Here is a 23,154-nt window from a genome sequence, read left to right on the forward strand (position 1 = left end):
TAATGACTAGGTTTTTTCTAGCTTGACTAGAGCGCTCGTTAGCATGTATAAGTGTAGAATAAACACAGAAGATATCACTTTGGCATAAAGCGAATATTCGGCTTTCCCGGATGAGGTAGTAAGTACTATGCACTTACCCCATCTAGCAATTGCTAAATCAAGATGTACTAGTATGTAAAACTAGTATACTGGTCCGGATGTACTAGTCCAAGTACTATATGAGTACAAATCTAGCAAGTGCTATGTTAGAAGGCTCTATTGATTAGATCACCTAATAAATGGCACTAAAGAATGGACAGCTCAAACTAGAGGGGGAGTCTGGAATACTGGTTTGAAATTAAACTGCTCGAGACTCATATTCTAAGGCACCATTCCTAGCTTGATAGGAAATAGTGAATCGACCGACAAATGATTAAACTAACCAGCTCATGTAGGTCAACTTTCATAGCCGCCTTAGGTAATATGAGGTACTTGACTACATAAAATTAAGTTATTAGTTTCATTTTCGAATTTGCCACCATTTTTTTCATAGGAAACGACCATAAACCTTCCAACAACCACAATTTAACAATATTTTAATTAACTCCTTTTTCTTGCCCTCTTGGGGTGGAAATGGAATTTAGGTTACGAAAGAATGAACATCTGAATTAAGATTTGGCGTCTGCATGCTTGATTTTATAGGAAACGACTATTTAACAAATATTTTCTGGATAGACAAAACGAATATTTTAATGAGATACCAACTTAATGGCCTTTTAAGCTTATTTCAGGTCAACACACGTAAGGTTTGAAGAACAAGATTTATATATCACAATGGGGCAACAAAATTTTAGACATGCCTAGGTGGGACACGGACGCAAATTGGCTGGGAGCCGCTGTTATAAGGTCAATTTTTATACTGAACATTTATTTCAACAACTGGCCAGGCTTAGGGGCTGAAAACCCAAATTTCTCAAGGGCTATGAATTATTTTTTTTAATTTTCTTAAGTTTCAATTGTTTCTCATATTCAGCTATGATATGATATTCAGCTCATGATATTTCTCAATATCAACCTCATTTTCTATCTTTAACTGCAGCAGTATTATTCTCGTATTTAGCACTAATCACTTTGATGTATTTGTCTGGTATACCATACCTTCGTTAAAGCTCTTCTCTCCGCTGAATCAAAGGTTTTCTCATAGTCTATGAAACTGAGGACTAAAGGTGTTCGATGACTCAGACACTTCTCAATTATTAATCTAGAGTGAAAACTTGGTTAACGTATTATCCTTTATATTTCTTAAAACTGCGCTATTCTTCTCTCAAATTGTCCATTTTTCAGAATCCAGTCAAAATACTGTGTTGTTTACTAGGCTATAATTTCATCGAGGGGCACCACTCCTTAAGTTCACCCCGCAGTGCGTTATCCATTATCTTTTTAGTTTTGAATCTTAGCCTTGCCTACACCCTTCACCTGGTTGCTTTGCGCTAACCGATTTCCTATATTACCTTGACCCTTGCTCCCGCCTGAGTCAGCAATAGGCTTCAAGAAAGATTTGTTGCATTTAGCAAATAGCTAAATGTAAACTTTTGAAAAAATTCAGATGATATTGAAATATCTGTTCTGAGGAATAAGGGATCAGTTTTCCAATCCAAAAAGGTGACAAACAAGGCTACAAATTTGCAAAAAGACGATTGAGATATTAAAAAAATGATATTAGGGAATAAATGGGTTGACTCCCTTTACATTCAGCTGATAGATTCTGTTCCAGCATTCTGTTTAAGATTCTGTATTTTTGTGTTCCTTGTTTTGCTAGTTTTTAGCACTATTAATATTTTTTTCCAATCCTTATATGACCAGGTTTGATTTTCAATCGATGAGAAATAAACAAATTGAGACTTTTAAGAGTAGTTCTGATTTTATTTATGAATAAAAAAGAAAGCAGCAAAATTGTGTTTTTCCAAAGATTAGTGACAAGAAATTTGATAGGAATGAAGGGTGAGTAATTAATACAGACATGGAATGGCACAAGAGTTTATTTTTTTGAAGAACTTATTGTGCATGGTGAGAACAAAAGGTTTCTATATGATAAGACAAAGAAAAAATACAATAATACTTCGAAGAAGCAAAACCTCTTGGAGATGATTGGGAGGTCACTTGCTCAAAAGTAACATCCAAGCCTTTATGAGATGCATTTACTAATACAAATGGGATGCATACTTAGAAAAGCCACGATAGATAGTCTCAGTGAAAGGCGAAGCTGGCATAACCCTTTTTCAAATTGTATAAAAATGATGTCATTTCACTTGTTGATAGATTCCTGTCAAATTTCTTGCCACTAATCTTCGATGTAACTGATTGAAACCTAGTGTTAGTTTCTGGTGAGTTGATCCAAATTGAATTATTACTACGCCTGGGACTGAGAAACTGAGACACGTGTGAACGGAAAGTTTTTTCCAAGTGGTAGTCGCGACAACGACTACGACTAAGCCCCGTGTGAAAGGCCACTTAGTAAGAAAAATGGTACAAAAAAGTAACAAGTTGGTCGGAGTGACAACACTAACCCACTGACCGTGAAAATGTCTTGTAACTTAGGTTCCCGGACAGTAAAGCTATTGTTTAACAAAACCCCGTGAATCCCAACACTTATAGCTGAACCCCCACCTTTAAAGTCAATCCCCGTTTAACCTAACCCCGATTTAACTGAACCTTCAAGCAACTCAACCCCGATTCAACTCAAACCCATTGCAATTTACACCTACTCTCTTTTAATCAAGTTGCCTAATTTGGGGCTCAGTTAAACATACACTGTATGGAGCTCGTTCCAGTAGTGCTTCACTAAATGACCTGAAAATTAAAAGACGAAACAGATTAATGACGACGTCAAAAAGCTCCATTTGTCACCAAAAAATTGCACCGTGGGTACCATCCCCCTCACTCCATTAACAGAATTTGAATTCAATGTGGGTAGATTTGTACGGAGATTGTGCTGTATAGAGGTTGAGATAAATAAATTAAGATCAAAGGAGCTCAGTTAAACACACACTGTATGGAGCTCCTTCAGGTGATGACTTACTAAATGACCTGAAAATAAAGTGAAGTTGGATCTTAACCCTTTCATTCCGTAGGTAGCCATATGGTAACGGTTCCTTCCACGTACCTAGTTTCTTTTGTAGTTCAATTACCGCTTTCGAATTTAATACCGTCAGATAGCATAAGTAAGGCCCTTCGTTTTGCGATACTTTTTATTCTCCTAGATGGCTCTGTAAGTCGTCAGTTGATCAGTGAAAACAGTAGTTTTTTGCCATGCCTAAAAAATGAAAATTAGCTGATTTTGACAGCAATGATGAAAATGATGCAGGTGAGTTTTTCTTGTTTTTATTATCTTATTTTGTTCCTTAAAGTCTCTACTTTTAGCTTGTATTTATAAGAATCTTATTTAGTTTTATCTTCATCCCCCATTACTGTGGTTTTTTACGGTTACCATATGGTAACTTTAGGTTTTGAGACGGGTAATTTTTGAAGATGCTTCTCTTACAGTATTTTGTTTTACTTGTTGATTGTACTTTATATTCTTTCTTTTACTTCACTTTTTTTTGTTCGTGAAGCACTTCATTCTGATTGTTCTAATTTGACGAAGCAGAAGTACCCTTGCACCCTTGGTCTGAACACAATTTTCTTTTCCAGAGACAACGAGCCTCTCTTATTCCGCTGAAAAATCCAAACCAAGAAAAGAGGAAGAAAATGTTTTCAAGGAGAGGAGCAAACATATAAGAGAGAAGCTCACCCAAGAGCGAGCTGCAGACATTGTTCTGCTACTAGACAGCGAATCTGAGATGGAAATCATGTCTGATGATGACGACGAGTCTGATCCATTATGAAATCCAACCCCTGGTGCCAGTTTCACATATGCCACCCTACAGCCTGCTTAGCGGGTTGACCATCCTACAGAAGACTTACCTCTCAGCATGTTGAACTGTTTCGAATTTTTACGGGTGTAGATGACCAATTTGAAGCTGGAGAAGCCAATACATTCCCCACTACTGAAGCTCGACAGTCTCCCATCCAAGCGACAAGCTTGTCACCTATTTCTTCTTCAACCGTCCCCACCGCATCAATGAAAAACCAAGATGCCACAAAAGAATATAAGTAGCTAAAAAAAGAGATTGAGCCTCGTGATATCACATGAAAAGGTTCCCTCCCAAAAGCAACAGAAGTTCACTTACCCATTGATTTACTCAGAACTTTCATCACAGGTAGCATCGTTTCTGGATTGGTTGACCAAACCAATCTGCACGCAACGAGGAAAACGAACACTAGGATTGCTCTAAAGCTGACCCAGCATGAGATAAACTGGTTCCTTGGAGTACTGGGAGCGCACTTTCCGATACACTCCAATCGCAGAGGCTATGAGCCGTGACAGAATTTTCATGATTCGGTAGTGTTTTCATATCAATGACGATAGCTTAGCAGTGCCATCTGATCAAACTGGTCATGATAAGCTGCAAAAAATCAGACCAATGCATGACGAGCTCAGAGAAAATCTAAAAAGAATACCGCCAGAGGAGAGAGAAAATGTAGACGAACAGATGATTCCCTTCAAGGGTTGGCTAAGTTTCAAACAGTACTTGAAAGATACGCCTCATTCATGGGATGTCAAAGTGTTTACTAGAGCGGGCGTGAGTGGTATTGTCTATAACCTAGAAATCTACACAGGAAAAGGCTCAGTTCCGGCTAGTCCTTTGGGCTGGGTGCTGACGTTGTCCTTAAACTGATCGACAGTGTGCCACGGGGAATGAATTTCAAGCTTTACATCGACAATTTTTACACATCTATTGACCTTATTCATACCTTACGCACCAATCAAGGGATTGAATGATGTGGGACGATAAGGAGGAATCGTATGAAAGGTTTAATTTTGGAAAGTGATGTATCATTGAAAAAGAAAGGGCGTAGAAGCTATGATTATAGATTTGAGAGGCACACAGAAGTCTCCATTGTGAAGGGGTTTGCCAATAAACCAGTGCATATGGCCTCATCGTTCTGTGCCGTAGCTGCAGTCTACCAGTGTTAAAGGGGATGGACGTACTCGTAGCCATGTAGAGGTAGATCACTCATGTATTGTCCGTAAGTACAACAAGTGAATGGGTGGCGTAGACGTGTCTGATATGCTTCTGGAGCCTTACCGCACTGAAATACGGTCCAAGAAATGGTAAATGCGGATAGTGCATTATTTCCTTGACTTAGCTGTGAACAATGCTTGGCTTCTACATAGGCGAGAGTGCGAAGACCTGGGTCAGCGGCATATGTCCTTGATGTACTTCAAGATGGATATTTGCAGATCCTTGACAGTGTCAGGAGTTCTCAATAGTCCTCGTGCTGGTCGACCCTCTGTCAGTGCTCCTACAAAGCGAAAAACAAAAACTACAGAAGCAGACATGCCGTCAGAATTGGTGCGATAAGACACTGCCGGCCATCTACCCGACACAGTCGAAAAGGGACGCTGCCGGTACGAAAAATGTGCAAGGGAGCCGAATTCTCTGCGTTAAATGTAAGGTTCAGTTGTATCTGAATGGAGACGCAAACTGTTTTATGAAACTCTATATTAAGTGAAATGAATTTTTTTTTATCCTAAGGTGACCATATGGCAACCATTTCTATTTCAGTTTGTGAATGAAATAAATAATTGAAGTTGAAATTAAGTTGAAACGAAGCTTAGGTTGATTATTATTGCAAGGGTTAAGAATTTTTCAAGCACCCCTTCAGTGTGCAGGTCTGAAAGGGTTAATTTTCAGATCTTCAGTAGTTCAGTGTCACTTACTGTGTTGCCAAATGGGCTTGTTTTCCGCCCCGTGGGCTTGTTTTAGCCGTCAGGGGTGGGCTGAATTTTGGAGTGGGCTTGGGGGCCGTGGGGTGGGAACGTGGGCTTTTTTTTAAATAGGCTTATTTTGGGCTTATTCTGACTGAAAGTTTGGAACCAGACAAAAATTCCAAAATCACGCTGGCTCAGCCTTGGCTATGCACCAAAAAGACAAGAGCCCTCCTTTAGCGCGTGGAACGCTTTCTATTCTGTAACGCTTCCCCATTAGGAATTTATTTATGCATGGCTGAGATGGCTCTGCGTTAAGAGTCTTACAAGGAATTGTATTGGTGCTAAGATTAGTCAATCCCTTTCCCAAACACATCCAATCAAAATTTTGAGATAGCGATTTTATTCAGCAGAGTTTAAAGGTCCAGAAATTATGACTTTGAGAATACCACTCCCCCCCACAACCCTCAGAGCAATAGTCCAAAGAGAATATAACAACATCCTCAGTAATCAAATACAAGAAATATTTAGGCAGACGTTGAATTAAATCAAAAAAACTATGAGCATGTGGATTTTCAAAAAGGTGACAAAGCAATATCTCAAGAATAACTTATATTAATTAGTTAGATCTTTAAGAGTACATTGTGGGGGATTTTGAACTATTCAGAAGGCACTATGTGCATAATTTTAGTACTACAACTACAGTTACTGTAACTAATGATGCTAAGAGTACTAAGGTGAAGGCGCTCCCCCATTGTTCCCCCTTATGGGAGCCGATGCAAATATATAGTCTGAATTATATATGGTAAAATTCTAGACAAGCTATTTGTTGCTATCTTGGGAAAGGGTTAGGTTACAAAAATGAAGCTTTCTGGGATGGGTTTACAGACTAAAGTATACCCTGGAAAGATATTTTGAAGTATCCAACCCATCTCTACTCCTTTCCCCAATAGAGGGCACTGACCTTTGATGACCTTTAAAAACCTTTGTTTTATAAAAGTGAAACCATGCAGAATAGATCTTCTGCTTAAAAAAAGTACAAAAAAAGTGCTTTCAGCTTTACAACTTTGGTCAATCCAAGTTTTGAAAGTTTCAAAGATCTGTAAATACATTTCCTAAATTCAGGAAAAAACCTTGATAAGGCTTAAAATTCTAATCTTATAACAGGAATTGCATTTTCAAACTAAAACCAGAGAAAAAGAAACTCAAAATTAAGATATAATGTTGTTTTGTCACAATTTCAAGACTTAGAAATCAGAAGGAGGTTTACATAGTAGAATGGCCATACCCTCCCAGAGTATGTTTTTGGCCTTGGATTCATCACTAAAAGCTTAGTTTTCCTAACCTAACTCTTCCCAGATATTAAAAAGCAGCTTGTCTATAATAGTACTTCAGAGGCGGTCTGTAAACTCCCCTTGAACCTTGAGTATGCGATGTCCGAAACATATAAAGGTTTAATGTAAGCCTCCTTAGAAGGGAGACATATCAACATTCAATTAAATTGATAAATGAAGAAAAATCACCCTTACGTATTATTTCTCCCTCAAATACTCGTTGGTTCTCTTGATATAATGCCTTGGTTTGCATACATGAGCAGTACTTGGAGCTCACCAAACACTTCAGTCCAGCCAAAGAGAAAGAACGTTGCTATACTGCCAGAGTGCTACACGCTATGTATCAAGATGAGAAAAACTGAATTTTCATTGTGTTCTTGAAGCCGTTGCTGTCCAAATTTCGAAGGGTCAACTTGCTGTTTCAGCACACACACGCTGACCAATTTTGTCTTTTTGAAGACCTGCAGGGTTTGATACTAAGTCTCCTGCGTAGGATACTCTGTTCATCTGCATTGTCTTTGATTGTGAATATGGACTTTGAAATCAATTATTTGCCGCCAGATCAAGTTGATTTCGGACACGAGTTCCTAGTTGAACTGGCCAAATCTAAATTTTCAGACACATAGAAGAGCGAAATCAAAATACGGTGTTTTGTGTTCCTGAAAATTGCGGCTAAAGCGGGGCTTAAAAAAATGCATCCTGCTCTGGATTCACTCCTAAAGCTGACAATTTTATCCCCTGTGATTTGCTTGTCTCAGTTTAGACCCCGATTTGGAGACTTGCCATTGAGAATTGTTGCTACCACTGATCTCAGTACCTTGGAGAATCAGTGGAGGAAACTGTTGGACGTTAATTGGCCATTTGTGTGTGGAGGAACAATTCCCAAAGACTACTCTCAGTTCTGGATATCTGTCCTACCTTATCTTGATGCTGTTGGGGCATTTCCTTTTCGTGAGTTATCCAAGTAGGCATTGACCCTGTTGAGTTTGCCAATTAGCAATGCGATAGTGGAACAATCCTTTTCTATGATGAATGTCATTAAGAGCAAGCTCCAAAATTGTATGCTCTTTCTCATGTTGAACTCAATACTTGTGTTCAGGCAATGGCTGTCAGCATGGGGCTCTTGTTGCTCGACGTTTGAGCCTAAAAAGCGCATGCTGATTTTCAATAGTGATATTTATAAGGCTTGTGAAGTCGAAGAAACTGGCCAAACAACTGACCTAGTCGATCTAGATAATATCCTAGCCCCCTTTGAGTCTTAAATATCTTAGTGCCTTATGCATCTAAATGTATTTTTTTTTGAAGGCTTTTGTATTAACCCCGTTCTCACGTTTTTTTTCGTTTTTTTTTAGGCCTTACTTTAATCATAAAGTTATCTTTAAATATTGTGTTACAACTGTACCTAATAACGTATACCAAAAATATTTTTTGCGATAATAAACCAAAGATATTGTATGTCTTCGGTTTGTGGTTGTTACTAGCGCATTCATTGGGATAAGTCATATTAAATTCTATAAGTTAATAAAAAGAGTTCACAGCTGTTTCACCATTATGACGCATAAAACTGCAGGTAAAAACAGATGAATTTTGGCGTATCATATAAGTCGCTGTTCTTCCGTGAAAGTGGAACAGGATGAACGAAGGGTAAGCAAGGAAGGTAAAAGTAGAATTAGATTAGGGGCAAAACTTTTTCTGACTTTAGCACGAAAGAACTATTTTAGCACTCTTTCATCATGTGTAGCACTGTAGGACGTGTTTCAATTTGTAGCACTTTCGTAATACAATTTTTTAATTTTGTCATGGACGAAATGATGAGGATTTTGAAAAAGGTTAAGTAACTAACAAAAAGTTTGGACCGCCTTTTTCCGTATTTGTTTTGAGACATTTGTGCGAAGTTTGATTTAACCAGGACCACCTTTTTGCCGTGTTTGTTTCGAAAGATTAGTGCTAAGTTTGAAAAAAACGGACAAAAAAAAGTGATCTAGAACTAATCCAACTAAACTTATTGGGGTATGCGCAAGCCACGACACGCGCAAAATTTTTTTGGACTTTAGCACCAAAAATTTGGGCAATTTTAGAACTTTATGAACTGACGATGATGGCAGTCTTGGTTTTCAAAGGCTCGGGCTTATTTTGGCTTTTTTTTTCAAAGGCTTGGGCTTGTTTTTGTTTGACTTTCTGGCAACCCTGGTCACCCATACAGAATACAAAGCCGCGTTTTCAGGCTCAGCGGGTTCGAACACGGGTTGTCCTCGTCTAGTTTCAAGTTTCTAGTTTTTCGTCTAGTTTTGTCTAGTTTCAGCGAGTTCGAAGCTTCAACCCCGTGTTTGATACACAAGATTCACAGACGCACAACGCTTAATGCACTCGACGAGAACAACCCGTGTTCGAACCTGCTGATCCGTGAACAACCGGTCTTTAAACACGGGTTGTTCGCGTCTAGCGCATCAAGCGTTGTGCAGCAGTGCATCTAGTGCATCAAACACGGAGTTGAAGCTTCGAACCCGCTGAAACTTGACAAAACTAGACGAAAAACTAGAAACTTGAAACTAGACGAGGACAACCCGTGTTCGAACCCACTGAGCCTGAAAACGCGGCTCAAATCATCATTCATCAAATAGTTCAGAAAGAAAAGAATATAAAGATTTAAAAAACCCATTGTCTGTTTGGGCCTCAAGCAAGGTCCAATATCGAAAGTAGATGTAAAAGCCCATTTTTTTTAAGCTTTTATTGAGCTATCTTTGGTGTTCCTAATGTAACATAGATGTTGATATAGTCCAAGGCTAGGCTAACTGAAGAGATTTTTACTAGGCTAGTTCATAAAGCAGACCAGGCCTATTAGGTAGAATTCTAGTTTAGGGGCTCCTTGCTTACTTGGAAATTAAGTGAATGTATCTAAGGCTAAAAATGTAGCCAAGAAAGGTATCATTTAGGGTAAATTTCTACCAAATCATATTATTGAGTTAGGAATAAAGTGAATAGGCCTACACCATTTGATGCCTTTTTTTATACTGATTACAAATATAATAATCATTTCTATCGGAAATGAATTTCAGCCCCTCCCCCTAGGCTATATAGGCCTATTCACTCTATGCGTAAGTCAATAATATGATTTGGTAGAAATTTACCTCGTTTAGCTACTGTGTCTAACCTTTTGACATTTCTAAGGCTTTAAAGATTAAATAGGCCTAAGCTACATGTCAGATTGATACCTAGGCTACCTGAATTCTGAAAAAAATTCTGTTTTTAATTTTCATAAATTTTTTGATGAGTTGAAAATCAAGATGGGTAAGAAGTAGCCTTAGCTAGGCTAACTTTATAGACCTAATTGAAATTTGGGTCAATAAATACCAAATCATATTATTTAGTTAGGACTAAATTGAATACACCATTCTATTACTTTTTTTTATGCCTTTTAAAAATATTACTACCATTTCTCTCTGAATTATATTTCAGCCCCCCCCCCCGATAAATGTCAATTCAGGGTTAGGTTAGGTATAGCCTATATAGGGGAAGGGGCTGAAATTCATTTCCGATTGAAATGCTTATTATATTCATGATCAGCATAAAAAAAGACATTGAATGGTGTATTCACTTTATTTGAAACTCAATAATATGATTTGGTATATATTGACTGAAATTTGATCCTTAATCCAAATTTTCATTCATTTAAATTAGAAATAGTGTTAACCTTTCCTCCCTAAGGGTTAAATATATAGGCCTAACTTCAATTGTAGACTATCAATAAATAGAATTTTCAGTTCTTTTGATAAATTGTTAACTAAATTAAAGGATCAAAAAAAGCATAGAAAATTAAGTGAATAAATAGGCTAGGCTACTTGTTATTTTAATAGGCTAGAATTTTTCCCCCTACACCAATTATTTTTCTAAATAGCCTAAAGAAAATTTATAAATCTAACACCATATAAATTGTAAGCCAGCTGAGCATAGGTATTAAGCTCCTTGTTTTAATTAAATTCTATTTTAGCAAGAAGCTCTTAAACCAGAATTCTATCACATAGGCCTGGTTTACTTTTTAAATTGGTAAAGTTCCTTCTCCTAGGCTAGACAGTCAATTTATATATTAAGAGTAGGCTATTCAGATAGCTAAGAAGAAATGGCACTCTTCTATTAACCAGACTCTTTTATATAGTGCTAGTTTGGTTAATGCTAATGAAATAAAATAGGATGAATATATAAAAGTTTAGAAACAAATTTGGGCTATATATTTGCACATTAGGGGTGGGGGGGTGGTGGGCAAAGTTCTGTTTTTTTTTTCTTTTTTTTAAGGATCAGCAGTTAATTAAAGCATACCATATATTATATAACCTAAACTAACCTGTAAAAATTCAACTGCCTCTTGCTGTCTTTGGCAAATCCCAAATTTAATTTTAACATTCATTTTAAATCACCCATTTCACTCAATTCCACTTTAACAACTGTTTTATGATTGGGTATTTCTCATGTATTTTTCCTGGTAACTGTTGTGTCTCAAGTTTGACATTCCATATACACTAGATAAAAGAGTGCTAAAAGAGTCCAGTTAATAAAAGAGTACCAAAGAAACTTATCCTTAGAACAAAAAGTTCACCCTTAATCCAAATATGACATTCATTTCTGTTCCAAATTCAGTTTTAACTTTACCCAAACTTACAGCCCATAATATTTATTTCCTATGTGTTAATTTATTCTCAATTATGTCACAATTGATTTAATTTATGGGTAAACTGGTTTTAACAAGATTGACACTAACACAGGTAGCCTATATAAGCCATATATAAAATAAAAAAATGTTTCATCTTTTGAGTGCTTGTAAAGGGTTTAAAATTGAATTGGCAAAAGAAACAAATGCCATATTTGGATTCAAGGTGAAATTCTGGTTTTTATAGTAAGTTTTTTTCTTACATTTAGACAAGAAAAAGTGTTGAGCTATTGAAAAATATTATGTGAATAAATAGGCTAGTGTATACTCTATTTTTATCCATTGCAAAGAAGGGACAAAATCAAGCTGTATACTTGTAAGAATAAGTTAAATTATTATTTGTGATTGTACTTAGGTAGTTTTCTGAATTTGAGGTACCACTTTTCCAATAAAGATCAAGGTGTCACTACAGGTTCAATTTGGATTTTGCTGTTGCATATTTGGAAAGAACACAAAAACTGCATTAAGTTATGTCTACTTTAATTATAGTTAAATATTATAAGACCTTCCAAATTTAACTCAGTCACAAATCTGTGTAAAATAAAATGCTTGTCTATGAAGAAGTCCTAGCCTACTTGAAATTTTTTGAATTTTGTTTCTAAAACCTTGAGTAAATATTTTTTTGCAAACATTAGAAAACAAAAGACATTTTTTTCTACATTTAGCCTTGAACTGTCCTCAATTTGATATTTAGAAATGCTTGAGACAATAGAACCATTTAAAGTAAACTTAAAAAGATTTGAAAGCTACCATAAAACAATCACAAATAATTACTTTTTGAATGTCTACTCTAAAGAGTAAAGGTATATTGCTTCACTCCACCTTCTTATGGATAAATTTATGGACCATATTATGTAATGCGATTATTTTAACTTGTCTACTAAGGGCCAGCCAACTCAATGTCTGTTTTTATGTATCCATAATGAGGCTAAATTGTTTCCCAATTTGAGTTTAGGCCCAGAGTGGTTGCAGGATACCCTGGGCTTCTTTCTCAATCCTAAAATTGAGACAGTTACACATTAATGAGTTATCTCTCCTCTAGGCAAGGAATAGGGCTGACCTATGGTAGGTTTGCCAGGATTGACTACATCTATAGAAACCATGCTATTACTAATATAGAAAAACCCCTAGCAGATAGAATTGAGGTACATTCCTTGGTAAAGTGGCAGAATAGCAGATCTCCAGAAGGAGACATAATATAATGTGGAATTCAGAAAAACCTTGACTTCCTTGTGATTAAAAAAATGCTAATAGCAAAAAGTTGCTAACCTAGAATTTTACCGTAACTAATTGCCTGCCCTCTTGCATCAATTATCCTTTTTAGTAATGTGAAACTTTTCATTTTACAAAAAATCTGACAAATAGTGCTTAGTATCATAAGTCTGTCAAAGTAGCTGCTATCTTTTGAAAACTATCAAGGAATCCTTAGTTTTACACTCTGAACATTAAATGAGTCCATGATAAGCTTTGAGGTCAAGACAACTTTTCTTAGAAATGAGTACTTGTTGTAACTGTATATCAATTAGTTTTGAGGTGGTATATGTTTAGAGTTCCATCAAAGGGCTGTGTTTTCTCTGATGTATTTCAATGCTGAATCCTGTTATTCAGGATTATCAAATTACCTTAATTAGCACTTCAGAGCAATATTGAGGTCCATACTGAATCTGTTTTGCTCCATGTCAATGATGACAATGTAATGCCACTGTGTTAAGAGCACAGTGACACATTATAAGAGGGATTTACTAGAGAGATGCAATTTAAGTCCACTCAGTAACAGTGACCACAAGGGAGGTATGATCCACAAGAAACATTCTCCAGTGGTTTAGAGTTGACACTGCTGCACAACAGAAACTTTGGATAGAGTTTGCAAGATGGTTGGGAATGACAAGTGGCATCAACCTTATAGCAATGCACTCTTGTGAAAAACTTGCATGAGTAATCAGTTGGTGCCTGAATGGGACAAACAGTCCCACTCATATTTCCATGGCTTGTTGCTCCATTCTTTGTCAAGTCTGGACTTGTAGGATGCAGTTCTGGGCTCAGTCCCTGTTTTATCTTGAAGGCTATTCCAGTCATTAATGACACAATCAACAAAATAGTTTTGCTGGATTTGTCTTCACAGTGTGTTTAGGAATTTTTTTTTTTTTCCAAATGGCCTCTTGTATTGTGCTGACTTGCATGTTTTGTGAAGAGAGTATTGTTTGATTGGCTAATATATTTGTATGTCAGCATCATGCCACCATGCTTGCATCTGAAGGCAAGTGTTTTGAGTTGTAGATGCTCTAACCTCTTATTGTATGTTATGTTTTGCAGACCATTCATGCATTTTGTGGCACACCTTTGAACACCTGTGACTAGGCTAGGATCATTCTTATAGGAGGGAGAGGTAAGGCACATCCCAAAATCCAGAATAGGCCTGACAACAGCCCCAAGAAGATGGACCAAGAGCAGCTGGTGGTTGTCTGTTTGAGCAAACCAAGACTAGAGTTTGCTCTTGATACTGCTGATAGCCAGTGTTCATGGAATTTAAGTTAGTCATCAACTATAACACTTAAATCTCTTTCATCATGATTAGTCTGCAGCTGAATGTGAGAATGTGACCCCTTGTCAAGTATCATTTATTTATGGCATAGGTTGTTGTTGCCAAAGTGGAGGGTGCTGTACTTTGTAATGTTAAACTCTGACAGCCAATCATTTGCCCAGGTTTGGATTTGCAGGAGATTGGACTGTATGCTTTGTTGGTCTGTTGGTTCATAAAGATTGGAATCATCAGTGTAGAATCTGTTGTCATTGTTGACTTACTTTGTCATATCATTGCTGTAAATGAGAAAGAGGGTAGGACTCAAAATAATTCACTGAGGGACTCCTATGACAACTTCACATGGTAGCTAAAAGACTTTGTTGCCATTATTCATAAAAAGCCAGTCCTGCTGCTTCTGATCTGTCAAGAAATTTATTATCCATTCAACCCTGTCAGTATGGATGCCAACAGCTGATAACTCTGTCTTAAGTTGTTTGAGTAGTACCTTCACAAATGCTTTGGCAAGATCAAGTAGTATCAAATCCACTGGTATTCCCTTGTCAAGGAGGTCAGTAATGATATTATATGTCTCAAGCAAGTTAGTGTCTACTGACTTACCCAGGAGGAAACCATGCTGGGTCAGGGCCAGAATGCTGTTGGACAGGAGATGTGGCAAGATTTCTGCATTGACTACATGCTCCAGGGTTTTGGTTACAGCCTAAAGTCAATTTGATGGACTGATAATTCTCTGCCTTTGCCCTGTCACCTTTTTGAATATTGGGGTGATCTGTGTGTTCTTCCAGTCTACAGGTACCAGCTTTAATTCAATGGATTTCCAAAATATTTGAAAGAGTGGTGAACAGTTTTCATTTGCCAATTCCTTCAGAAGCCTTGGATGAATGTTGTCTGGTCCTGTAGACTTATTAGTATCTCGTGCCTCAAGTCTTTTCTTGACAGATTCTGGGGTAAAAGGTGGCATGGGTTGGGTACAACAGAAGTTGCAGTGGGAGAGAGGGGCTGTATGGCTTTTTAGTAAAAGTTGATGCAAATTGTCCATTTAGTAACTTGGCAATTTTTTGCAGGTCAGTAGTTATTGTCCTGTTTGTTGTCTTCAGAGTCTACACTGATTATCTACTGTGATCTTTGCTAGACACATAGTTCCAGAACCTCTTTGGATTTTTCTTAGTATCTTCCACAAGCTTGGACTTGAATTTTGAATAGAGAATTTTGAGTAAGATTGCAAAGTTTATTTTGAGCCTTTGCAAATTTATTATAATGATACTTTTCTGGTTTCATTCTCTACATATCTGAGGAGTCATATAAGGGAGTGGGTTGGGCTTCAGTATCATTTTGTTGATGTGTATATTACCTGGAGCTTAGGCAACTTCTCTCAGAAATTGAACCATTTTATATTCACACTCCATTGTAGTCAACTCTCCCAGTCCATGTTGCTCAACCTTTCTGTGATTTCTGCATAGTTGTTGTAGGTTCTTTTTTGTATTCATTTGTGATCTTGTGGAAGGCTAGATTGACTTCAATGATTATGTGATCACTTTTGCCAAGCAAGGGCTGGTAACTTGTGTTCTTTAGCTGCTCTTTGTTTCTAAGGAAGATAAAATCAAGGAAGTGGGTTTGTGGGACAATTGCTGCATAGTAGGTTTTTCAACTGTCTGGGATTGAGACAGGTCATGAAGGCAGTTGACAAATGGATTCAGCTGGGAAGAATCAAATGGCAATCCATCTCTAAACAGGAGTTGGGAAATTGAAGTCACTAGCAACCATTATATTACCTTTGAAATTCATAACTCCATTATAAAACATTTTAGCTATTGCTCTTTCAGTTTCAAGGTGATCTGGGGCAGATGGACTTCTGTACATGCAGCCTACTCTAGTTACAACCATATTTTCATTATCATGAAGGCCAAACCACACTGCCTTAACATAATATGAATCACAGGGCACACTAAACTGTTGGGTGCTTTAGCATGCCTTTATGAGCACCATTGTACCATGCCTGCATCCTGGCAAATTAAAATTTGAGATGACAAAATAACTGGGGACTTTGAAATGGGAATCATCCTACTTATTACTACTTGACTTTGAACAGACTTTAGTCAGTTGATTTTTTTTTGTAATGATCCATCATGTATGGCAAGGTTTTGTTCACCAGCTGTGGTTTGTTCCTTTAACTATTCAACAAGCTGTTTATACTTTTCATGGTCCTGCTTTGAGCAGTCATGGCAGAACTGGATATCCTCTTTTCTATCAAATGATTCTTTCAGGATTTGTTTCTTGAGTTGGAAAGAAGACGCCATAAATAAAAGTGGTAGGGGAGTGTTTGGTGATTTGCTTGTTCCAATGCATGTTTTGATGTCAGACATTACTAATAGGGGCGCATGCAACCCCTTACTTGCTTCAAAGGAAACTTTTGGCATGGATAATTGGATGCACATCTGTCTCAAACAACTGCTGGAGATTCACACTCAAAACCCTCAGCTCTTCCTGTACAATATGCTTAGTTTCAGCAGTGCTTCACTTAGATGATAGGGCTGCCTCTACACTGTTCACCTTGTCTCTTATAGCACTAAGTTCTGCTCTAAGCACTTTCAGATTGAACAATTGTATTTGCCAGGCTTGCTTGTAAGCTGGACGTAGCTTGGGAAATTACCTTTGTAATGTCCTGAATAATGACTGCAGGCAGGATAGGTGTTGGAAGTACAGGTTTGGATACCTTGCACTGAGGACAAGTCCACTTGAAGCCAATTTTATCTTTCATCTTGTTTAGGAGATTATGCTGATTATTGATTATACTTAGGCAACTGCAACACATCCATTTGTCACAATTTAGCACATTAGATCTTCACTAAGGTCAAGGCTACATAACACACATTTATTCACATTTTTCTTTGGACTTTCTCTCTGGTGTTTAACACTCCGCAATGGCATAATATCTGCCTCTTAAAAACTTTAGTCTGTTGCTTTCTTAGAGATGTTCAAAAGTCCAAAATGGCAACAAAGTTTAAACTTTGAAAAACAGCTGGAACATGGTTAAATAAAGAGTACTCTAATTTAGGAACAGTAAGAAAGTTTATATTCAATGTACTTTAATTTAATAAAGCAGGCTTAACAAATTGATATACAGCCATCTAGAATTCAAGCACTGGGTCCTTATTTATTTCAGTTATCTTTGGCAGTGAAAATTTATTTCACTTTAAATAAATGCATCACCATCATCAATTTGGAGCAGAATCACAAGCAGAATCAATGTGAAAAATTTGATCAAAGTGGGCAACAAGCCAGTCGCCCCCCCCCCCCCAGATACTGTATTGGGACAGATGCCCTGGTTACTCCCCCCTTCAAATGGTTCTTTCCATCTCTCTGATTAATAAATAATTGTCTCGCTTTATATAATTCCTATTATATTTTACAATGCACTTTTCTTCAGTGCTTGAGCAGTATTAGCTCATTGGTAATAGACTATATATAATACTTGTATATTTAAGGGGAATAATAAAATGATGTGTATGTTTAAGCATCAGGGGAAGAGGGGGTGTGTTAAAATGAAGCAGTAATGGTAAAAGTGGGCTAATAAGTCATAGTTGCATCAAGGTAGTTTTCATTTTCAAAATTTGAAAACTTTTCCTAGTGTTTATAACTTTGGTCCTTTGTATATTTGGAATCAAGCTTATTCTGTATGAAGATCACCTATGAGAAGGAAACGCTATAATAACAAAAAGAATAGTAGCATTCACTTCTCCTTCTAAACTCATCTTCTAAAGAAATACAATTTTACCCCATTCCCCCTTTGTGGCCCTATAATAGCCCTAGACTGGATATAAAGCCCCACAAGACAATTTTACAATAACAAACTTCTTACTTAATAATATGCAGAAAGTTTCATTGATCAAATTTTCAGGATTCCTTCCACATTTTCTCAGTTTGTATATAGCCTAGCCCTATATCTGGTTCCAGTAGAGGAGGAGGGGTAATCTACCAGAGGTTGTCAATTCCCTGACTTACTATTGTAGCAATTCATTTTGAGAAAGAATTTCCATGCAGGGTTACCAGAATCATCCCTAAAAGGTGTATTGGGTGATGCATTCATCTTTTAGTGGCAAACATTTAAGATTCTTAAATTACTAGGCCAGATATATAAAAACGTACAATTTGATGTGCCTTTTAATATTTATTCCAGGTGTGTCAAGCAATACCATCACAATTTCCCTAAATATTGGGGTATAAAAAGCAATGGGTCATTTATACAACTTTGTTGATTTGGAAAAGAGAACAGCTTTGTTGTTCCAGTTTAAGTACTTTTTGCTATCATTGACAGTAATCAAGTTAGGTGATTGAAGCCTTCAGGAGTGCATCCAGAAGGTGAGCTGGGAAGATGTTTTGAAGCTTCTGCCTTCACTCCTTCCTCCAGAGGGCACTGAACTTTGATGAACTTTATTAATCTTTGTGTTATAAAAGTAAAACCATTCCAAAATAGATTGTTTGCCCAACCAAAGAACAAGAAAAGTATTTCATGCCTCAGCAGCCTCATACTTATGCTCAATCCCAATTTATATCTAATGGTTTAAAGGTCTGTAAAATTATTTCTTACATATGAGAAAAACAAAATTAAAATTATTCCTAATAGTTAGTGAAGCTGTCTGAAGATTGGTAAATGTACCAGGAGTGGAAAATTTCTATGAAAGGGTGTTGCATTCTAATTGACTATTAATTGACATTGCTGTCTTAATAAGTAAGCTTTTCTGGTCGATTCATTGAATGGGGTTAAATAAAGATGATGAAATTATTTTTTATTTATCTTAAGCAGTATTAAGGTAGTATTAGAAGAACAGAACATTCAGAGCCTAAAGTATGGCTTGGGTAAATGTTTTCAAGTTCTTGTTTCTACTCTTCCCCATTTATAAGGTTTAAATAATTATATGGAAGATAGATTTAGGCCCATACCTATTTTCACCTTGAATATAAACATTTTCCTTCATTTTTTTTTTTATTCTTAAGTTTTGAAAACTCAATTCTAGTGAACTTTGTAGGAATTTAAGCCATACTATAATTCCTTGGTTTTCAAATTTCACACCTCTTTTCCTAATTCTTTGAAACCTATTGATCAGCATTTAGCAAAGTTATGATGCTCAAAATACCAAGGAGTTGATCTGTGTGGGGCATGTATATTAAAGTTTCATTTTATATTTATAACACAAATTCAAGTCTATCATGTTTATCATGTATATTTAAGATAATCAAAGGTCATTGTCCTTTGGAGGGGGAAGGGATGGATGTTCAAACATAAGCTCTTTGGGCTATTGAAGTACTTGTTGTGTTTTGTAGTTGTTTGTTCTTGTGTAATATGATTTTTCTTTATATTTTTTCTTTTGTTTTTACGGAAATGCTTATATGATCTAATAACATAGTACATGATGTCATTTGCAAAAACTAAAATAAAAAGACACTGGAACTGAGCTCTACTGAGCATAATTTTGAGGCATAGAAAGATACTTACAATGAAATATTTTCCATATCTTGATTCTAGTAGGAATAAGATAGAAACTTACCCAGAGGCATAATTTGCTATGGGGCAGGAGGTGCAACTCCCTCCTCAAGACCCCAGTTCAGGGCTCCCAAAAAATAGGTAATGTATCTGATAGTAGTAGGAAGTTTTTTTTCTTTTTTTTAATTTGGATTTTATATCAGTAGTTAAAGGTTAGAAAAGTTAGAATAGTGAAAGGAAATATAGGTAAATTATTTGAGAAATGAAGGTAACAAATCTATAGTTTTCTGATGTCATTTATTGCTTCCACTGCTCTAGATTTTGGAATACATTTGAGACTCATAAAATGATGTCAAGTACTCAAGCAAATGTTTTTGTTTTGAATTCTCCGCTCGTCATTACATTGTAGTCGAATTTTCAAAGGTCAAATTCCGAGCAAAAAAATCATTGCCTTAGTGTAATAGCGCAAATTCAGAGGGAACAAACAAAAACCGAGAATATTCATGATACAGTACAGAAAAATCAGCCAAAATTGTTGAAAATCTCTTTCATAAAGAAAATTCCGGTTTTTAGCAAAAAATTCCGGTTTTCTTACAAACAGTCCCGAAAATCCCAGACACGAAGAAAATCCGGGACCACAAAAAAAAATCCCGGAAAACCGGGATTAATCCCGGACGGTGGCAACCCTGCTCAGGACAATCTTTGGTAATCTGTCATCCTTAATCCGCAGAACCTGTCCCAGCCATCTCATCCTTTGTCTCATAATAGCCATAGAAAGCAGGATTGAATCACATTTTTTGTACAGTTAATAAGTAAGTTAAAAGGTCAGGAATCAAAGGAGGTGGCTATAAGAAATAGCTATACCAAAAATAATAGTCTTAAAATACAACCTTTTTTTACTGTATGCTACATAAGATTAAGGATACCAAGAAAGCCATGAAACCCTCTCATGTTAATAACTGATGTTCAACATTTTCTAAGCGAGTTCCTAATTTCTGGATATTTAGGATTATAAGTTTTGAATCAATGATCTTGGATTTATACATCGAATATCGAATCTAGATTTATACATCGAATATTGAACGTGAATTTACCCATCGGACTTACCTCAAGTATGAATGCTGGAGCTTCTTTCATGGCTGCGCAAATTTTTGAAAACATAAGAAACAAAAAAACATGCAAACATGAACGACTTCAGGAAGCAATGTAGGAATGTCAAGAGGCTTCGATAAGGGAAGTAGAGTAAGGCCCTCTTGCGTTTGTTCATATTTAACTTCGAACTGTTTTGTTGGTGAGACGTCTTACAACGTCTGGAAATTATACATTTTTCTCTTTAATTTGCTCCCTCGGCCCGGTTGTTAATGAGGCGAAAAATAAATGTTTTAAATTGGGTTATTTGATGGAGGGGTTCGCGATCCCTCCCATCCTAACGCTTATTGCCTTTTGGGTGAATGTTATTATTTACCCCTACAATCTTCGGAGCATTTAATAACAGGACTGAAAATTCATCAACCACTATTTATTTTAATAAATCATCAATATATTTTATTTCTTTTTTCTTTTTCTATACGAAATCACCGTTTTTTCTCTTCTGTATGTTGATTTTATGTTTATCTTATTGCAGATCAAAGCAACTCAAATATAAATTAAAATTTGGTTTCTCTTCTGTTTATTGATTTTATGTTTATTTTCACCTCAAAAGCATTTCAATTTAGATTTATTTCTTTTGTGTGTATTGATTTTATGTTTATCTTGTTGTAGATCAAAGCACCTGATTTTATTTTTTCTCTCTTCTGTTTACTGCTTTTATGTTTATCTTGTTGTAGATTAAAACACCTCAAAAGCACCTCAATTCATTTTTTCTCTCTTCTGTTTAGTGATTTTAAGTTTATCTTTTTGCATATTAAAGCGCCTTAAATGCACCTCAATTCATTTTTATCTCTATTCTGTTTATTGATGTTATGTTTATTGTGTTCCAGATCATTGCAAAAAACTCAATAGCACCATCAAGTCTACCACCTAATGTGAAGAAGGTGAAAATGGAATGGTTCAGGGCGTCAGTTCAAATGGAATACTCTGCTGACTCGAAAATATTTGTCTTTGAAGAGATTCCTATTTTTCTTTTTCCTACTTCCGGTAAAACTGGTTTGCGATGCCATGGGACTACGCCTTAACGTCCTTCAAAACAACCATTATCTCTTTGCTCTAACTGGGTAATCACTGCAGTAAAATTTTATTTTATTTTCAACTTTTAGCAAGTTTGTTCGTGTTGCCACAAGAATGTTCCTTGGTCTTCTTCAAAACAAATAATGGACGCTTTATTTATACTGGTCGGGTAATCAATGCAGTCAAATTTGACTCTTTTGTTCTTTTTTTTCTTCTTCCAGTAAACTTAAAAACTTTTTCACTTGCTGACCAATTATTTGCGTAGTGCAGGCACTGATCTCCTTATTCTATGCCTTTGGCCGGGAGTCCTATTCATGGTTGGCGGCAAATAATCCGACGCTTCCCATGTTTCCCCCCCTCCCCCAGATTTTGCTCGGTACCCATTTGGAGGTGAGTTGACTGGCTGAGCTTGCAGAGTCACACTGCTGACCCCTGTTTCAAACGAAATAACCAGCAACGTCAGAACTCCAACCCTTGTCCTTACAGACAAGGGATATTGGGTCTAGCACGCTAACCAGTTGGCTAGGATGGCACAGCTAGCTTCCAGTAAAGCTGGTTAGTAATACTACGGGTTACGCCTTAATCTCCTTTGAAACTACTAATAGTCACTTTATTTGGCCTAGTCGGTTAATCAACGCTGTAATATTTGATTCTCTTCCTTCTACTTTTGCTAAATTCGGTTCATCATAAAACGAGACCATGCCTTAATCTCCTTCAGGATTACCAATAGTCATATAATTTGCTCTAATTATGTAATCAATGCAGTAAGATTTGATCAGTTCTTTTTTCTATTTTTACTTTCAGTACAGTCGGTTCTTGATACCATGAGGCCACTTAACCTTAATCTCTTTCAAAACAATTAATAGTTATATTATTGGCACCGATTTAGTGATTGACCACTTCAAAAAAACATCCTAATAAAATAAAGTATTAACATTAGATTCCTTATTTTATGCTCTTTCCAAATACCATAAATATCTTTATATCTATCTTCATATCCAAAAATCCAAATACTTTTCCACTTCAAAAAGAAGCATGCTAATAAAATAAAATATTACCATTAGATTCCTTATTTTATGCTCTTTCCAAATATCATATTCACGTTTGCGACAGCGCACCCCCCCCCCCCCCCCTGATCGC

General features: G+C 36.5%; 1 protein-coding gene across 2 annotated transcripts in view; it reads left to right on the forward strand.

Annotated features, from left to right (window-relative positions):
* Positions 1–9,773: 9,773 nt before the first annotated feature.
* LOC148955993 (uncharacterized) overlaps positions 9,774–23,154 on the forward strand; it is a 215,707-nt gene continuing 202,326 nt past the window's right edge. The window contains exons 1-3 of one of the 2 annotated variants that reach the window (XM_089093501.1): positions 9,776–9,827; positions 18,544–18,725; positions 21,828–22,061. The gene's annotated coding sequence lies outside the window, so the exon portion shown is untranslated. Of the gene's footprint in view, positions 9,828–18,543; positions 18,726–21,827; positions 22,062–23,154 lie in introns of both variants that reach the window. The other variant, XR_016142137.1, reaches the window with a different exon arrangement.

This window comes from Artemia sp. Qi Xiang Cuo, chromosome 1 (genome assembly GCF_049724085.1).
Source record: "Artemia sp. Qi Xiang Cuo chromosome 1, ASM4972408v1, whole genome shotgun sequence".
NCBI lineage: Eukaryota > Metazoa > Arthropoda > Branchiopoda > Anostraca > Artemiidae > Artemia > Artemia sp. Qi Xiang Cuo.